Source organism: Myotis myotis, unplaced genomic scaffold (genome assembly GCF_014108235.1).
Source record: "Myotis myotis isolate mMyoMyo1 unplaced genomic scaffold, mMyoMyo1.p scaffold_m19_p_2, whole genome shotgun sequence".
NCBI classification, from domain to species: Eukaryota; Metazoa; Chordata; class Mammalia; order Chiroptera; family Vespertilionidae; genus Myotis; species Myotis myotis.
In genome coordinates, this window is record NW_023416324.1 from 12,890,486 (window position 1) to 12,909,593 (window position 19,108).

Below are 19,108 nucleotides of genomic sequence, written 5' to 3' on the forward strand. Positions count from 1 at the left end.
AAAAATAGTAATAATAAAAACTTCCTTTTTAGACAAGAAAAAACACATTAATTTTTAAAGGATATAAATAAGATAATGTTGATATTAATACAAGATACTGCTTTCATTAGAAAGATTTCAACTCAATCATAATACAATTAAAACAAGTTATATTTAAGCAATGATTTTTATTTATAGGAGTTCAAAATGAGTACTGTTTTTCAAGTCATCTTGGAAAGCAAGATTCTCTTCCAACAATGGCACCAAGACTCAAGACCTTTTTGAAACTCCATTTGTAGGATTCTCAAAGACAAGTCTCACCAAAAAAAATGCTAGTCTTCACCTTTCAGAATTATATCTCATTTATGACCAAAAACTAATGTTGATTACTTACTTCATTCACCAGAATGCTTACCTCCAAAAGTTAAATTTAATTCCCCCCCAAACAAACACTTATCAGGATTAAGAATGTGCAATGTGCTCTAATAACAAATTCAAGAGAAATATACCTTCAACTATTTCAGTTTGGAAACCAAATGAAAATAAATATATAACTACTTCCTGTTTTGGAAATCTGTAATATTTGTTTTTAAACTGGCCTGTGTGTTCAGTTGGTTGAGCATCATCCTGTGCAACAAAAGGTAGACAATTCGATTCCCAGTCAGGGCACATGCCCAGGTTGCGGGTTCAACCCCAGGAAGGTGTGCGTATGGGAGGCAACCTATCAATGTTTCTCTCTCCCTTCCTCTCTCTCTCAAATCAACAAAAACATATAAAACAAATAATAAAAAATAAAAAGCAATCATATCAAAACTGAAAATCTGAAATACCAGATCTATATAAAAATAGCAAAATGACACTGTGGATAACAACTGAAATTATTTAATTTGAACAATTAAACTTCCATAGCATTTGCTCCTTGAGTGCCTCTTTAGAAACAGTGTTTTGCCCTGGCTGGTATAGCTCAGTTGGTTGAGCATCATCCTGTGCACAGAAAAGATCACTGGTTTCATTTTTGGTCAGGGCACATGCCCAAGTTGTGGGTTAAATCCCTGTGCAGAGGGCAACCGATCAATGCTTCTGTCTCACATCAATGTCTCTCTCTCTCTCTCTCTCCCACACCTTACCTCTCTAAAATCAATGAAAATATATTTTAAAAAATAGAAACAATGTTTTGTTATTGTTGTTAATCCTCACCCGAGGATATTTTTCCATTGATTTTTAGGGAAAGTGGAAGAAAGGCAGAGAAACATCTATGTGAGATAAACACAGACTGGTTGCCTCCTGCCCGAGCCCTCAGGACCGAGCCGGGGAGTAGCCTGCAACCAAGGTAGATGCCCTTGACTAGCATCAAGCCTGGGACCCAGTAGGGGGCGTGCAGGAGGCAGCAATCAATTTTTCACTCTCAAATAGATGTTTCTCTCTCTCTCTCTTTCTCTTTCTCTCTCTCTCTCTCTCTCTCTCTCTCTCTCTCTCTCTCTCCCCCCTTCCTCTAAAAATCAATAAAAATGTTTTTGAAAATGTTATTGAGTTTCTTCTAGTTTGCCAATATATAAGGAATGCTACCTGACTTTAAATATTAATTTTTAAAATAATAAAGAGGAAATTTTTCTTCAATTCTTTGAGTAAACAAAAATGCAAAATTGAAATAATGAGCTGTCCACACCTTTCCCTCTCCCCACTTCTTCCCCCAAAGGTATGCATCTCCTAAATTCTACGGGATCCCAGGAGACTGGCAACCAGGGGAGCAATGGGCAGAGACAACTGGCTAACAACTCCTAGAACCTGTGCACAAGGCCCCCTTTTCTCTGACTCCCCAGTGAGCTGACAGCAGTCCCACTGGCTCACTTCTTTCCCATTAGGTTTCTAGAGAGACAAAGCAGCTCTGCCTAGTCTCTCTCCTGTAGCTTCTTCTATCCTAAGCCCTTCCTTGTTTCACTGTCATAAAACATACTCTTGCCCTGGCCTTGTGGCTCCGTTGGTTGAAGCATCGTCCCATACACCAAATTGTGGTGAGTTTGGGTGCGATCCCTGGTCAGGGTACATGTGGGAAGCAACTGATCCATGTTTCTCTCTCACATGGGTGTGTTTCTCTTCCCCTCTCTCTCTCTTTCTCTTTCTTTATGTGTCTCTCTCTTCCTCTCCTTAAAATCAATTAAAAAATTAGTCTTAGCCAGTTTTGCTTCAGTGGCCAGAGCATCAGCCTGTGGACAGAGCATCAGCCTGTGGACAGAAGGGTTCCAGGTTGTATTCTGGTCAAGAGCACATGCCAGGGTTGTGGGCTCAGTCCCCAGTTGGGGGCATGCAGGAGGTAGCCGATCAATGATTCTCTCTCATCACTGATGTTTCTATCTCTCTCCTCCCTTCCTCTCTGAAATCAATAAAAATATATATTCTTTTAAATCAATTAAAAAAGTAAATACTCAAAAACTTTTTAAAATGATGACTAATATTTACTATCTACCAACATTATGATCTAAGTGCTTTTGTACGTTAAATTATTTAATCCTCACAGCCACTAAAGATGAAGAAATTGAGGCTAAGGCTATGGAACTGGAACTGTAGAGCTTTAAATAACCTTATAAGGTAAAGTGCTATTTAACCAAAATGGTCAAAGAATGAGAAAAAGACACAAATGAGTAACCAGTTGTAAAAGAATTAGAATACAATAAAACCACATTTAATAAAGCTTTACTTGAATAAAATGTGTGATTCAGAAATGTACTCCAAGATCCCATGATGCCCAGAAACCAACACTATGAACAATTCTACTGTGAATGTATCAGGTGTAGGAGACTGGGTTAAATAGGTACTAACTTTGTAATCCATTCTGAAAAATGTCTTTTTGTAATAAATTCCCCATAGTCTCTTCATATTTCAAAAGAAAACTTCTGATTCTTATACTTTTTATTTTAACCTATCCTAGCTAATAAAAGAGAAACATGGTAATTGGCGTACGACCGCTACCCTTCCCATTGGCTAATCAGGGCGGTATGCAAATTAACTGCCAGCCAAGATGGCAGCCGGCAGCCAGGCAGCTTGAAACTAACATGAGGCTTGCTTGCTTCAGTGACGGAAGACTCCAACGTTCCCCGCCTGCCTTGCCGGCCTCTGAGCCTGCAGTTTAAGAAACATTGTAACGAATATAGAAGCTAAACAAAACCCCAGAAACCTGCTTTCAGTGAGTCCGGGATCTCAGAGCTGGAGTTATACATTGTTTCGATTATAGAACCCAAACAAACCAGATACCTGCTTTCAGCAGCAGCAGAGGCCTCAGAGCTGGAGCCAGAGCTAAAGCTGGCCCAGAATAAAAAAAAAAAAAAGAAAAAGAAAAAAAGGAGCAGTTGGGAGCTTCAGCCCTCAGCCCCTCACCCAGACTGGCCAGGCACCCCAGTGGGGACCCCCACCCTGAAGGGTGTGTGACCAGCTGCAAACAGCCATCATCCCCTCACCCAGGCTGGCCAGGCACCCCAGTGGAAACCCCCACCCTGATCCAGGACACCCTTCAGGGCAAACCAGCCAGCCCCACCCATGCACCAGGCCTCTATCCTATATAGTAAAAGGGTAATATGCCTCCCAGCACCAGGATCAGCGGAGCTGAGAGGCCTCCTGGCACCGGAATAAGCGTGACAGGGGGCAGTGCCCAAACCCCCTGATCGCCCTGCAGCTCTGTGTGTGACAGGGGGCGGGGCCACAACCTCCCTATCCGCCCTGCTCTGTTCGTGACAGGGGAAGGCGCCCCAACCTCCTGATCAGCCCTGCTCTGTGCCTGATACGGGGGGAGCTCCCCAACCCCCTGATCGCCCTGCGGCTCTGTGTGTGACAGGGTAGAGCCATAACCTCCTGCCCTGAGTGTGAGAGTGGCGGCGCCCCAACCCCCTGATCCGCCCTGCTCTGTGTGTGACAGGGGGCAGTGCCCCAACTCCCCTATTGGCCCTACTCTGTGAGTGACAGGGGGGAGCTCCTCAACCCCGATGGACCCTGCTCTGTGCGTGACAGGGGGGAGCTCCCCAACCCCCTGATGGGCCCTGTTCTGTGCGTGACAGGGGGGAGCTCCCCAACCCCCCTGATGGGCCCTGCTCTGTGCGTGACAGGGGGCAGCGCCCCAACCCCCGGATTGGCCCTGCTCTGTGCGTGACGGGGTGGCGCCGCAATCTCCCCTTCGACCCTGCCTTGAGTGTGACAGGGGGCGGTGCCCCAACCCCCCAATCGGCCCTACCCTGAACGTGACTGAGGGTGGCATCGCAACCTCCCAATCCACCCTGCTCTGTGCATGACAGGAGACAGCGCCCCAACTCCCCAATCAGCCCTGCTCTGAGCCCAACCAGGGCTGCACCTAGGGACTGGGCCTGCCCTCTGCCACCCGGGAGCAGGCCTAAGCCAGTAGGGCATTATCTCCCGAGGGGTCCCAGACTGCGAGAGGGCACAGGCCAGGCTGAGGGACCCCCTCCTTCCCCCCGATTGCACAAATTTTTGTGCACCGGGCCTCTAGTCTATATATATAAAAGGCTAAGTGTCTGTCCTTCCAGTAGCTATGACGTGCACTGACCACCAGGGGGGCAGATGCTCAACGCAGAAACTGCCATGACGTGCACCAGCCATTTAAAAATGACCTGACCCTAACCAGTTTGGCTCAGTGGATAGAGCGTCAGCCTGCAGACTGAAAGGTCCCAGGTTCGATTCCGGTCAAGGGCATGTTTCTAACTCTCTATCCCTCTCCCTTCTTCCCTGTAAAAAACCAATAAAATATATTTTAAAAAATAAAATAAATAAATAAATAAAATAAAATAAAAATAAGGACCCAGCACCAACAAACAACACTCGGCTTCCCCGAAGTGGGATACAGGCCCCGCCACCACCCCAGAGCAACACCCCACCAAATCACAGCCAACACTGCCAAGACCCCCCGGTGCAAAATGTGGCCCACAGCCCAGCCCAACCCGAAAAAGGCTGCTGTGGGCACCTGGTAATGACGTCACATAGTAACGCCCAGCTTCCTCTCCCTAGCAACTAGCATCCTTGGAGTTTCTTCAGCCCAGAAACCCAACTTGCTTTATAGTCAGGTGCAAACATTTTACAGTTGAACCAAATGTGAAGCATTTTCCCATGCCTCACCTCATTTGACTGTCACAGAAGTCCTGGAGTAGGTAGATAGGAGACTCAGTAAAATCCTATTTTCTTTTCATTAGCAAGAAGCGAATAGCAATATTAACATATTTTTCTAATTAATTTCCTTTCAATGTGCACAAATCTGTGCACTGGGACACTAGTAATAAATAAGTTAAAAAGCAAATAGGCTGATTTCATAAAATATTTCTAGGTTGTTAAAGAAAAAAAAGAATAGTAAGATTATGAAAGGTAACAAAATTACTCCAATATCTCTCAGAAACTTCCTAAGTACCTCTGCCCCAATGTTTCCATTTTTAAAACTTTACTAAATTACATGCAAATTAGCATAACCAATGGACATAGACACGAGGGCAGTGAGGGCTTGCCCTCGGGGGTGGGAATGGCTGGGGAGGAGGGGTCAATTGGGGGGAAAAAGAGACATATGTAAAATTTTAGACAATAAAAAATAAAATATATCTTACTGAGCAACAACAAAAAACTACAAAATTATCCAAAAATCTTCTAATATAGTTCCATCAGCAAAGTCAAAATGGCCCTGGCTGGTGTGGCTCAGTTGGCTGAGTGCAGTCCCATGCACACCAGTTCAATTCCTGGTCAGGGACATACCCAGGTTGTAGGCTAAATCCCCAGAAGGCCCCATGAACAAGGCAGCTAATTGATGTTTTTCTCTCATCAATGTGTCTATGTCTCTCTCCCTCTCCCTTCCTCTCTCTCAAATCAATAAAAACATATTTTTTAAAACAGTCAAAATGATCACTACTTAAAAATACATAGTAGGCACCTATTCAAAAATATTTACATTTATCACTCAATTATGCAATATGTTAAGTTAAACCATCCCAGTTACTACTAATTTAAATTTGCTTAAAGTTCACATAAAATTAGTACATGCATTTAATAAAAGAGGAAGAATAACTGAGAGAGCTTACTGACAAGTCAGATAAGGTGACTATAAACAGGTTTAATTGGCTTAAGTTTTTCATTGTTGACATCAAAATAAAATGCCATTTATCAGAATAATTCAAATGAGATTACTTTCTAGTATCTCATTTCAGTTAGTAACTCCAATCTGAAAGCATGAGAAGCACTGACTAAGCATCTTTCCAAGAAGGAACTGTGCATAATTACTACTATTTTGCCAATGACAGATTCCAAAGGAATATCTGCTTTGTGGCACCAGGACTGGACTCCTGTACCTTCACAACCTAGTAATTGTTCAATCACCTGAAGCAGCTGGGGCACTCCCAGCCTTTAGATCAGAGAAAACACTAAACAGAATTCTAATAAAAAGAATCCATGTTAAGAAGCTGAGAAATTAAAATTGCTACCTATACATAAGCATCATTATGATCAATCATCAAAAACTCTACTGAGCCTGGCCAGCATGGCTCAGTGGTTTAGCATCAACCTATGAACCAGGAGGTCACGGTTCGATTCCCAGTTGGGGCGCATGCCCAGTTTGCAAGCTCGATCCCCATTGGGGGGGTGTGCAGGAGGCAACCAATCAATGATTCTCTCTTACCATTGATGTTTCTATCTCTTCCTCTCCCTTTCTCTCTAAAACCAATAAAAACATTTTTTTAAAAATACTCTGCTGAAAATCTACTATGTGCAAAGCTCAGTGAAAGGAACTGAGGGGAATACTGGCTAAGACAAAATTATCTACTGATCAAGAAGATTCTGATCAAATTAGGTAAAGATACAAGTTAGTCAAGTTCACCAAGAGTATGAGGGGTACTGGCATTACTAGCTGCAAGATTTTTGAGAAAGATCCAACTAGGTAGATAAGACATGCTAGTGTGACTTACCAAAAACATGAGGGGTATCAGCAATTAATGTCACAATTTCTTAAAGAGAAGTTAACTATTGCAAAGCCAGGAGAGACTTCAAAAAGGGGTAATTGAGCTGAGCATTGAAGGATGGAAAGATTAACTGGTTAGACAGCATAAGAGAAGAAAAGGACAAAAGATAATGGTAACAAAGGTGCTGAATTGGGCATGTGGTCATTAAATATTTATAAATATCTACTATATCTCAGTCATTGTTAGGTACTAGGTATACACTGGTGAACAAAACCGATGAGTACCCTGCTTCTGTGACATCCAGTAAGGAAGACAGATAATCACACAAGCAGATATATCATTACAAATTCTAATAGGTGCTAAGAAGGGAGGCAAAAGGAAATAACAGGAAAGGACTAGCAAAATGGGAATGAGGGAAAGCAACTCTGATCTATAAACTGAGGCTTAAAGAAGGCAGCCAGGCAAAAAGCAGGGGAAAGAGTGTTCAAGGGAGAGCTGGCCTAGCAGGGTAGCTCAATTAATTAGAGCATCGTCCTGACACATTAAAGTTGTGGTTTCAATCTTCAGTCGGGACACATACAAGAATCAACCAATGAATGCACAAATACGTGGAACAACAAATTGATGTTTCTCTCCCTTCCTCTCTAAAATCAATCAATCAATAACATTTTTATAAAAGAAAAAGAGAGAGCCACCCATACAAAAGCCCTGAAATATGAAAGAACTTGCTGAATTTAAAAGTAAATAAATAAGAAGCTATTGTGACTGAAGCATAATGGACAATGTGCTTAGAGAGGCAGGGGCCAGGTTATATACAAAGCATAACAGGCCAAGATAAAATGTTTGCAGCCCTGGCCGGTTTGCTCATTGATTAGAGAGTCAGCTTGCCGAGACAAGGGTCTCAGATTCAATTCGGGTTCAATTCCCAGTCAGGGGAATGGTCAGGATCAGGGACACATACACCAGTTGCAGGTTCCCCAGCTCAGGTAGGGGCATGTTTGGGAGGCAACCAATCAATGTGTCTCTTTCCCTTCAATGTTTTTTTTCTCTCCCCCCCCTCCTTCCCTTCCACTCTCTGGAAATCAATGGAAAAAATATCCTCAGGTGAGGATTAAAAAAAGTGTTTGCATAGTCACAAGCATATCCTATATAATAAAAGGCTAATATGCAAATTGTCCCCTCAACCGGGAGTTCGACCAGGTGATGACGGCCCTCGGCCCTCCCCACAGCCAACCCCACCCCCGATCAGCCCAATGGGGGCCAGGCCGGCCGGACCCCACCCACACACAAATTCGTGCACCTGGTCTGTAGTTGTTGAATAAAAGGAGCCAGACCCAAAAGAATATATGGTGTATGATTCCATTTTTACAGAAGTACAAAAACAGATAAAACTGTGTATCTGGTTTGGCCCAGTGGATAAAGCGTCAGCCTGTGGACTGAAGGGTCCATGGTTCAATTCCGTTCAAGGGCACATGCCCAGGTTATGGGCTCAATCCATAGCAGGGGATGTGCAGGAGGCAGCCGATCCATGATTCTCATCACTGATGTGTCTATCTCTCTCCCTTCTCCCTGAAACCAATAAAAATATTTTTAAAAAAAGATAAAACTAATCTTATGTGGTTAAAAGCCAACCTGGAGGGTAGAAGGGCATAAGGAATTGGAAGGAAACTAAATTGGGTCTTCTAGGAACCAGTAATACTGTTTCTTGATCTAGGTCAGGGGTGGGCAAACTTTTTGACTCGAGGGCCACAATGGGTTCTTAAACTGGACCGGAGGGCCGGAACAAAAGCATGGATGGAGTGTTTGTGTGAACTAATATAAATTCAAAGTAAACATCATTACATAAAAGGGTACAGTCTTTTTGGGGTTTTTTTTTAGTTTTATTCATTTCAAACAGGCCGTAGTTTGCCCACGGCTGATCTAGGTGCTGGTTACATGACTATGTTCAGTTTATGAAAAAGTCATCAAATTGTATTTTTATGATATGTGTATCTGTTTCTGTACACACACACACACACACACACACACAATATACGTCAATAAAACACTGTAATAAGCCCAGATGGAGTAGCTCAGTTAGTTAGAGCATCATCCCGATATGCCAAGGTTGTTGGTTCAATCCCTGATGAGGGCGAAGCAACCAATGAATGCATAAATAAGTGGAACAACAAATCAATCTCTCTCTCTCTCTCTCTCTCCTTCTAAAAAACAAAAGAAAAATATCAATAAATTAAAAATATTGCTCTATCCACATAAAATAGAGAGGAACATATACAAATATGTAGGGGTCTTCATTGATAGATTAACCTACTGTTTTCAGATACACATAAAATAGGGAGAGGAGTGAATACAAAGTACCATGCTTATAAAGAATAAATGCTCAGCCTATGTGGTTGAGCATATATCCAGGAACCAAGAAGTTACTGGTTCGATTCCCAGTGGGGCTTGGTTTCCGGCTCAACTCCCAGTGGAGCATGTGCAGGAGGCAGCCTACTGAGACCTCGATGTTTCTCTCTTATTGATGTTTCTATCAATCTCTCAAACCCTCTCCCTTCCTCTCTTTCTAAAAATAAATAAAAACATTATTTTTTAGAAAAAGAATAAATGCTGGATCTGGGAAGGGAGTTTTGCAATAAAGCTAGATATAAGGAGGTATCTTCAGAAATTAAGAAAGAAATAAAATGAGCCTGTTTGGTGTGCTCACTGGTTGAGCATCAACCTATGAAACAGGAGGTCACATGCCAGAGTTGGGAGCTCAATCCCCAGTAGGAGGTGGGCAGGAAGCAGCCCAATACATAATTTTCTCTTATCACTGATGTTTCTCTCTCTCCTTCTCTGAAATCAATAAAAATGTATTTTTTAATAAAAATGAAATAGATAAAAACAGCAATGCTTAAACAGGTTAGCAATGCTTATTATGTTCTGGCTTATATTTTAATATGGTATTTTCAAGCACTTCTTTTGCCTCTCCCTGCCCCCGACCCACCCTTCCCTCTCCTCAATCCTAATACACCAAAGAATGTAATGAAATAAAAATACCCCAAACTTGAGCATCAATTATACAGGAGTTCAAATCAATCGTCTGCCCCTCACTAGCTTTGGCAGTAACTACTCTGAGCTCAGATCCCTCATATATAAAATGAGGATAATGACTACCTCACAGAGTTTTTATTTTCTCCCTGTCATACCCAAAATACTGAGTTGGTGGACTGTTATTTTAATTGTTATTTCCTAATGGTATATGGAAGGCTGATGGTTGAGAAGTTTCCATTCTCAGGATTCTCGGGTAGGAGAGGATGATTATAAAACAGGCAACATATAGAAATAGAATGAATAAAGAGAAACAGGGAGTAAGAGGTAAAAATGGAGTTTCTTCTAGAAGTGCAGTAACAGGTTTCAAGCATTTCCTTCGATAGAAACTTAAATAGAAGCAGATTGGGCAAGTTCAGTAAAGAGAAATTATGAGAAGGAAAAAATAAACTTATGTCTTCCCAGCAAGACACAATTTCTACCTAATGTATTCCCTTTGTGGAATATTAGCTAAAACAAGTTAGGTAAACTAAGGCTATTTCTGTCACAGGTGGAAGGGCAAGGCTTGTAATCATTTTATAGCATCCCCACCCTTAAGAATTATTTGAACAACCATAATCTGTAAGTACTTCTTAAGGATAGCCAAAGATGTTGTTTTATATTTCAGGAGCTAGCATTTCATAAAAATAAGTAAATAAATAAATAGCAGTTCAACTCTTCAATAAATCTTTGGGTAATTTTTCTCCCACAATTGTATCAAAAATAATGAAAACCTGGTTTAATATCTTTCCCCTGATTTGACAAATGTCCCCATCTTCCCTCTCTTATTCTCCTCATGCATCTCACCATTAAATATCTTAAGATTTCCCTCTTTCCTACAAATTGGGGAACCTGAATTCTCTAATATGCACTCTGATGGCACCAGTATTGAATGAGAATATAAAAACTTAACAAAATTTCCAGGGACCACTCTGCTAACCAATTTAAACAAATGAAGGCGGTAGTGATTACACAGCTATATACATTTGTCATGTATACATCACAAAGCGTACACTTAAAATTGGTGAATTTTATTGTAGGTAAATTATACCTCGACAAAGCTGACTTGAAAAAAGAAAAAGCCCAGCCAGTGTGGCTCAGTAGTTGAGGTCACTAGTTTGATTCCCGATCAGGGCACATGCCCAGGTTGCAAATTCGATCCCCAATAGGTCCCATGCAGGAGGCAGCTGATCAATGTTTCTCTCTCACCAATGTTTCTATCTCCCTCTCCCTTCCTCTCTCTTTAATAAAAAGTCAAGAAAAATATTTTTAAAGAAAAGAATGCATGCATTCATTCAGCAAATATTTATTGAGCACCTACTATGTGCATTCAAAGTTTATACCCAATCTTTCAGCTTGACTATGTAGGTCCTACCCGTATGTAATGTGCTTTACTCAGAAGCTGACAATGTCCCACAAAGCCATGTTACATGAAAAATGGTTCCATTTCTGATCATGAGTATCACCTCAATGATGGCCTCTACAGTGGAAGAACCATTAGCTATCCAACATCTTCCATTACATAAATGCAATCTATGGTCACCCAGGTACTCTATGAGAAAAAAATGTATTAAGCACCTACTGCATATAAAATATAGCACTACTACATGGGTTTGTCTTTCTACAAAAAAAAAACAAAAAACAAAAAAACCCAGAACATCTCAAAAGCATACTGACAACACTGCTGGAGGAAAAGAAGGCAACATTATTGGGAAATAGACTTAACTGACAGGATCCCAGTGACCTAGTGGCTCAGTCAAAGACCTAGAAGCTAAGCCACCTGGTTCCCAATGCAGGATGCCTATCGGAGATAACCATGGACCTTAGACACAGACTTGAGTTTTAATTCCAGCTCCACTTCTTACTAGTTTTATATAGAAACTTCTGACCCTCACCCTTTGCTCATCTGTGAAATAGACGCCAACTACTTGTGAGGACGATGTGAGATATATACCACCGAGCACAATTACTGGCACAGAATAGGCACTCAACAATGTTAGTTCCCTTTCTTGGTCTTAAATTATTTAAGAGTAAGAAAATACCTATTAATCAAGGCTGATCCACAATCCCTGTTCGTAATCACAGGACGAGGAACCAGTATTTGCTGCCTTGTTTATATTCTAATCAACTCCCTTCCCGCCCCACTATTTCCAGTTTTTCAAACGTTAGTGACTATGTTTAGAAAAGTGATTTAATTTTAGAAGCCTGAAAAATTCTTCTGAGTAAATTGAGCACAACTTTAATATGCCCCAAGGGGAATTCTGAGCAAAATAATTATTTCTGACAAGAGAATTTTCTATGGGGGTTATTCAATTTAACCACACGAATGCCACCAAACATGCTAAGTGACAGGAAGCCATCTGGAACATACTGGTACCGATTCTCAGAAGGGAAATGTCCCCCGAAAATCCATACACCCCCCCCCCTCCTTCCCTCATCTGAGGCAGTAAAATCTAACAACTAGGTGAACTGAATTCCCCCGGTTCTGACACTAGTCCAGCTCCTTAAGGCCAGAACTGCGGCAGTGTGTAAAAAAGCCCTGGGCAAACCCCACCTCTCGAAAGACCCCCAAAAGGCAGGGCGGTCCAGAGAGCATTTTCTCCACCAGCGACGGGCGGAGAAGGCAGCTCAGAAGCACAATTTGTCTCCCAAGGTCATTCATGTCAGAGAAGGTGCGACGGGGGATCTGCCTGCCAGAAGTCCGCCTGTGCGGAGATCCCACCGCAGCGTTTTGGGGGTGTCTATTCGCTTCCCCTCTCCCACCCCCAAGCGTGAGCACTAGTCTCGGCATCTCCGAAACAAGCCACCACAAGTTCTGCAGTGAGGAAAGGGGCTGACGATGAAGAAACAGATGCTCCAAAGCAAGATGGTCTTTCTGGGCTCGCAGAGCGTCCTCCAAGGTTATTCACAGAAACCGCAGGCACCTCGCGGAGCGCTACCCCGGGCTCCGAGCCCCCCCGCCCGGCCGCTCCGGGACGCCGGGTTCCCCGCAGGCAGCCTCCGCAGCCCGAGGCCACTGGCCCCACAAACCGCACTTCATTCCTGCGCCTCGGGAAGCCATGGCTCCTTCCCGGCCGGGCAGGGGTGGGGGTGCGCGGGGAGGCGGGGAGGCGGGCCGCGTGCGCTGCGGAAAGTTCACCGCGGCGGCGGGCGGCCCGGCCCAGCTCGCCTGCGTCCCCCTGCAGATTCCACCATTAATTAGTCCTCAGGACTGTCTACTGGCAACTTAAACAAAGCGAATGCCTCAAATTCCTTCCTAGCCCGGCGGTCTGGCCGTGAGACCAGCATCCGCCGGGACGCGGCCGGCGAGGCAGGCCGACAGCTGCGGCGGCGGCGGCGGGACCCCTCCCCGCCCGGCCCGCACCCCCGCGGCGCAGTCCCGCAGCCGGCCCCCGCACGCCGGCCCGAACGCTCCCACCTCCTCCTCCGCCTCCTCCTCCTCCTCCTCCTCAGCTCCCGGCTCTTCCTGTAAGATCACTTCCTTCCTCCCGGGTGCCCGCGGGCCCCGCGCAGCCCCCTCCCCGGCCGCCCCGGCCCCCCGCCCCGCCGCGCCGCTCCCCGCCCCCACCGGGCCCCGCGCGCTCCCCCTCCGACTCCCAAACTCGACCTTAAAACTCTTCCTCCGCCCCCCACTCCCCCCTAAACATCCCCGAGCTCCCGGCCCAACGTTTCTCCTCAGAGTCTCGTTCCCACCGAGAAGTCTCTCCGAAGCTTCCCTCCCCCTCCAAAAACTCCAGAAACACTCTCAAGGTCTCGCCCCCCAAGGTCTCCCCGCCCGAGTTCTTGCTCCAAAATTCCAAACTCTGCCCCCACCTCCACTCCACACCCCCAGCCCTCCCCCGGGGCGCCGGCCGGTTCTGCCCCGCCGCCCCCGGTGCCCCCGACCCCTCCGCGGGGCAGGCCATCCACTCGGACGCCCTCCCCAGCCCCGGACGCCCGCCCCGGACGCCCGCCCGGCGCCCCGCCGCCCCGCCGCAGACCCCTCACCTCGGCGGCTCCGGCCCACGCTCCCGCCCGCCCAGGGCTCGGGCGCTCCGCTCCCGGCCGCCGGCGCCTCCTCGGGCTCCCCTGGACTGACAATGAGGGGCGGGCCAGTGGGTGACGTCAGCGTCCTGGGGGCGGGGCCTGCGGCGAGGGGCGGGGCTAGGCTGTACGCTCCGCCCCCTCCGTCGTATTTTATCCTTCCCAGACAAGACTCCGCCAAGTTGTAGGCGCGGTGGGAATTCAAAATGGGAGACAGAACGTCCTGCTTTGAAGAGGGGCACTCTCTGGGGTGTTGCGAGGACTAAAGGAGATAATCCATGTAAAGGTGGTTAGCCTGGGGCCTGCTATAGTGCCATCACGCAACAGATACTATTTCTATTACTCAGCAAATGTGGAAAAGGAACTCAGTTTGAGACTCAGGAGGCATGAGTTCCAGTCCCCCCTCTGCTATTAATTAATTGTGTGATCCTAGACAAGTCCTTTCCCATCCCTCACTTTCAACTTCTTTAAAATGGGAAGGGACGATGACCAGATGATCTCAAAACTCCCTCCAATAATTATTTATTTTCTGTGGACCTACTATGTGCGAGGTACCTACCCAGAGACACGGAGAGGCGAGCTTTTGAAGGGAGCCCAAGGCCCACACCCAGCATGGTGCAGGGCACAGCCAGAGACACTCCTGACAGATGCCCTCCCACATACTGGCACAGAGCTGCATTCACAAGCTGGGGCACAGAAGCGCTGAGAGCTGCTTCGGCTGACTGCAGCAGCATAGCTGGTCTCTTGAGACATCTCTTGTGTAAGTTCCTTATTGCCTATGGAATAAAGGCTAAAGCCCTGACCTACCTTTATACACACACACACACTGTAAAGTTTATCCAAACTTCCCCTGGCACACCCACTGCTTTCCCACATCTGCCCCATTGCCCATGCTCGTCCCTTGCTGTCTTATCTCAACTTACAACTCCTGGTTTCCCTCAGCCAGAAGTGGACTCTCCCTGCTTGGAATATCCACAGCATTGTGTCTAACTCTCATGTGGTCATGAACACATTTTTAACTTGTGTCGAAATTAACCTCCCTTTTGTTTCTTAGCACTTTCTCCCTTCCTTGAGGTCAGAACCCACACATGTTCCACAAACCATGTAGTTGTCGTTCTTATTTTCGTTATTATTATCATCAATATTATTTCTAGCTTGTAACACCACATAGCACCTCTGGTGATAATCCACCCAATCATGACACAGTAGAAGACTCTGAAGTCCTTCGGGAGGGAGAGGCTCCCTGAAAGCGGCCCTGCAGAGGATTGCCATTGGAACAGGAACCAACACTCCAGTTTCGAGCCCCCAGGGGGGATTCTGCTGAGGCATATCTGACACACCAGGGTATCTCTGTCACTTGCCACCTCCTCAAAAGTGGGGACAGCTTCAAGTTCTCTCTGCAAATTCTCTCTCTCTCTCTCTCTCTCTCTCTCTCTGCAAATTCTTTGCAGCAGAGCTGACCCATTTCTCCCTCATGCCTTTCTCCTCTCACTTTCCTTACAAGAGATGGATCTGTGTTAAACTGCCCTTGGCATCTCTGCAGTCCACTAGGAGGGCTGCAGCAAGGCGCTGGGCGTTTCCAGAATGCTGGCCTGTGGGAAGAGGGAAAGGGTTTGGGGATTCTGATTAATTTCCTGCACTGAAGGCAGGCACATGGCTGTCCTGAAATGCCTGGGCTGGTCCTCAGGGACCCTAACAAATTGAGGCTTATTTTTAGAATAGGAAATTCAAATACGCTACTTCCCATGAAAACCCAGCGTGGCCACAGGATGGCTGCAGGCAAAGAACGGGCCTTTACTGAGTCTTTCCCATGTACTGACTCTGATTCCAAGCTTTGCAAACCCTGGGAGGTTCTGAAGACAGAACTTTCTCCCGGAGACCGATGACCCCATCTGCCACTTATTCATTCACTCACACCAAAGCTTTGGCACAAGACAAATCAGGATTCAAATCTCAGCTCCACCACTTACCAATTGTGTGACCTTGGACTTGCAATCTCTGCACCTCAGTTTCTCACCTAAAAAATAGGAATAATCTCTCTGGCAGGGTGGGTCAGTTAGTTGGAGTGTCGTTCCATACACCAAAGTGTTGTGGGTTCGATTCCCAGTCAGGGCACATACCTAGGTGCATATGGGAGACAACCAATGGAAGTTTCTCTCACACATTGATTTTTTTCTCTCTCCCTTCCTCTCTCTCTAAAAAAATTAATTAATTAATAAACATATCCTTGGGTGAAGATAAAAAATGGGAATAATAATAGCACCTATCTCATACAGTGACTGTGATGATAAATGAAATAACATGTGAAAGAGCTTTGTTCAGAGCCTGGCACCCAGTTCATGCCAGGATATGGTGGCTGCTATTACTATTTCATGATGTCCTCCCAGAAAGGCCCCACATGTGCTGGCCTCTGGGCTGTAGGGCTGACAGTCTTGACTTCATAAGCTCAGTTGGTAAAAGGAATGAGGTAGATTTGCATGATCAGGCAAGAAAGTGCATCTACTGGGTATTGTTAAATGATAAGAGTAAGTTGCAGAATTACAGGTACAGTAGGATCCATAGTTATAACTTTAATATACCAGGTATGCTTAATGTATACATAAAATATAGAAAATAGCCGAAACCGGTTTGGCTCAGTGGATAGAGCGTCAGCCTGCGGACTGAAAGGTCCCAGGTTCGATTCCGGTCAAGGGCATGTACCTGGGTTGCGGGCACATCCCCAGTAGGGGATGTGCAGGAGGCAGCTGATCGATGTTTCTCTCATCGATGTTTCTAACTCTCTATCTCTCTCCCTTCCTCTCTGTAAAAAATCAATAAAAATATATTTAAAAAAATATATATATAGAAAATAGCCCTAACCGGTTTGGCTCAGTGGATAGAGCATTGGCCTGCGGACTGAAAGGTCCCGGGTTCGATTCTGGTCAAGGGCTGCCTTGGTTGTGGGCTCATCCCCGGTAGGAGATGTGCAGGAGGCAGCTAATCGATGTTTCTCTCTCATCGATGTTTCTAACTCTCTATCCCTCTCCCTTCCTCTCTGTAAAAAATCAATTAAAAAAATATGGAAAATATAGAGAACTAAATAGGAGGCTCTCACCTCTCTTCTTACTGTTTGACATGTTTGTGTGTATGTGTGTATGTATGTGTGTGTGTGCGTGTGTGTGTGGCAGGAACTTTAAAAAAAACACTACTAGATGCTAAGAGGGAAAAAGAAAGGGGAGAAAACACAGCTACAAGACAGGTCAGCAGTGTGCATCTGAATCATAGGAAGTTCCACAGCTCACATCTCATTCTTCATGGCGCTCCCGAAAAAGCCCCTGCCCAGAAATTCTCATTTCCCTCCCTCCCCAGCCCTTAGCTTCATTTGAACTTTCAATGCTACAGCCAAAGGCAAGACTCCCAACAGAGCTCCCAGAAACCATGGCAAAGCCAGTAGCAAATACTTTTAAGCAGACATTTTTTTTCTCCCTGTTCTATGCCCTCCTGCACCTCCCAAAGAATAACAATATGTCACCATCATGTGCCTACTGTGCCCAAGATTTGCACTTTCATGTTCCTCATGTTATCTGTCTTCAATTTAATTTTAAAATAATTTTCTTTTCTTTCTTTCTTCTTTCTTTCTTTCTTTCTTTATATATATTTTTTGCTTTAGAAAGAGAAGAAGGGAGAAGGGTAGAGAGAAAAATGTGAAAGATAAACCTAGATCTATTGCCTCCTATACACACCCCAACCGAGATCGAACCCAAAACCTAGGCATGTGCCCTGACCGGGAATTGAACCTGAAACCTTTCGGTGCATGGAATGACCATGCACCGAACTGAACCACACAGGCCAGGGCTGCAATTTAAATTTTTTACAAGGAAGTTCTATTACTTAGTCATCAGGAAAAATGGTATATATAAAATATATAAAAGTGCTAACCAAGCTGGGGTTGGTTCACTTTTGTTGGTTTGAAAACAATAAAATATAACATTGTGGTTGAGGCAAGTGCTAAGGTTCACAGGAATCATAGAAAGCGAAAGTGGAAAGAGATAAAATCACCCTAAATTTCTCCTACTATCCCCCAAAAGGCATGATTTACATTTACATTTCAGGACACCCACCAGGACCTATATTTCATTCATTCATTCATTCATTCATTCATTCATTCAACAGACACTTAAGGATTCTTTACCATAAACCAAGCATCATACTGGGTACTTTATAGTTACTATCCCATATAGATTATGGGGGTTATTATTCTGATCTTGCAGATTAAGGAAACAAGGCTCAAGTAGGTAAAGTAACTTGCCCAAAGTCTCACATCTAATGGGATCTAAATCAAGGCCTTCACAACATCAAAGCTCAGTTCCTGAATGATGTGGGCTGAATTACAAAGCCAGTGAGCCGTGCACTCGGGCAGCCATGGTGGCCTGACTGGCCTTGGGCAAGTCATGAACTCTTCTCAGCAGTAGTTTCCCCATCTCTGCGGGATGAGGGCATACATGGATATTTTGTGCAAATTACGTGTCTTGCAAAGTTGTAACACATAATACAAAGGGAAGTCGTTGGGTCAGCTGTTCCAGGACTGAATCCCACTCATCTTTGGATCTCTTGGTGCTGTCCCCCTTATTGTGTAGCCCCATTAAGGTTTATCCACCATTAAGGCATTTAGGACAGTCTTTCTTGCATGAACTCATACTATGCCCCCCAGTAGCCTGGGACCTCCTCAAGGATGGGAACGATGCTTATCATTTCTGAACCTTCTGCCCCCACTACAGTGTCTGCCGTGCATCCCCCCATTCCTTTACTTATTTATTTCTTAACAAATGGCTGCGGGCCCAACATGTGCCAGGCACTGCACATACTATAAGACAACAAAGATCTGGAGAGACAAGACAACATTAAACACAATTAATTATTTCATAACAATTGCATTAAGTGCCACAAAGTATCAGGCCAGGTGCTACGGGGGCTTTGGGGATGCAAAGTGGGGACCTAGCTCAATCCAGGACACAGGAAAGGCTTCCTAAAGGAGGTGGCCTTGAGGCTCAGAGAGGTTAAGAAACTTGCTCAAGGTCACACAGCTGGTAAGGGGGAAAGCTGGGATTTTAACCCAGAATGCCTGA

At 45.0% G+C, this 19,108-nt stretch overlaps 1 protein-coding gene across 2 annotated transcripts in view; it reads right to left on the minus strand.

The window, feature by feature from the left end:
- LUZP1 (leucine zipper protein 1) overlaps positions 1–14,073 on the minus strand; it is an 80,155-nt gene extending 66,082 nt beyond the window's left edge. For both annotated transcript variants that reach the window (XM_036347887.1, XM_036347888.1), the window contains exon 1: positions 13,968–14,073. The gene's annotated coding sequence lies outside the window, so the exon portion shown is untranslated. The remainder of the gene's footprint in view (positions 1–13,967) is intronic.
- Between the last annotated feature and the right edge of the window lie 5,035 nt (positions 14,074–19,108).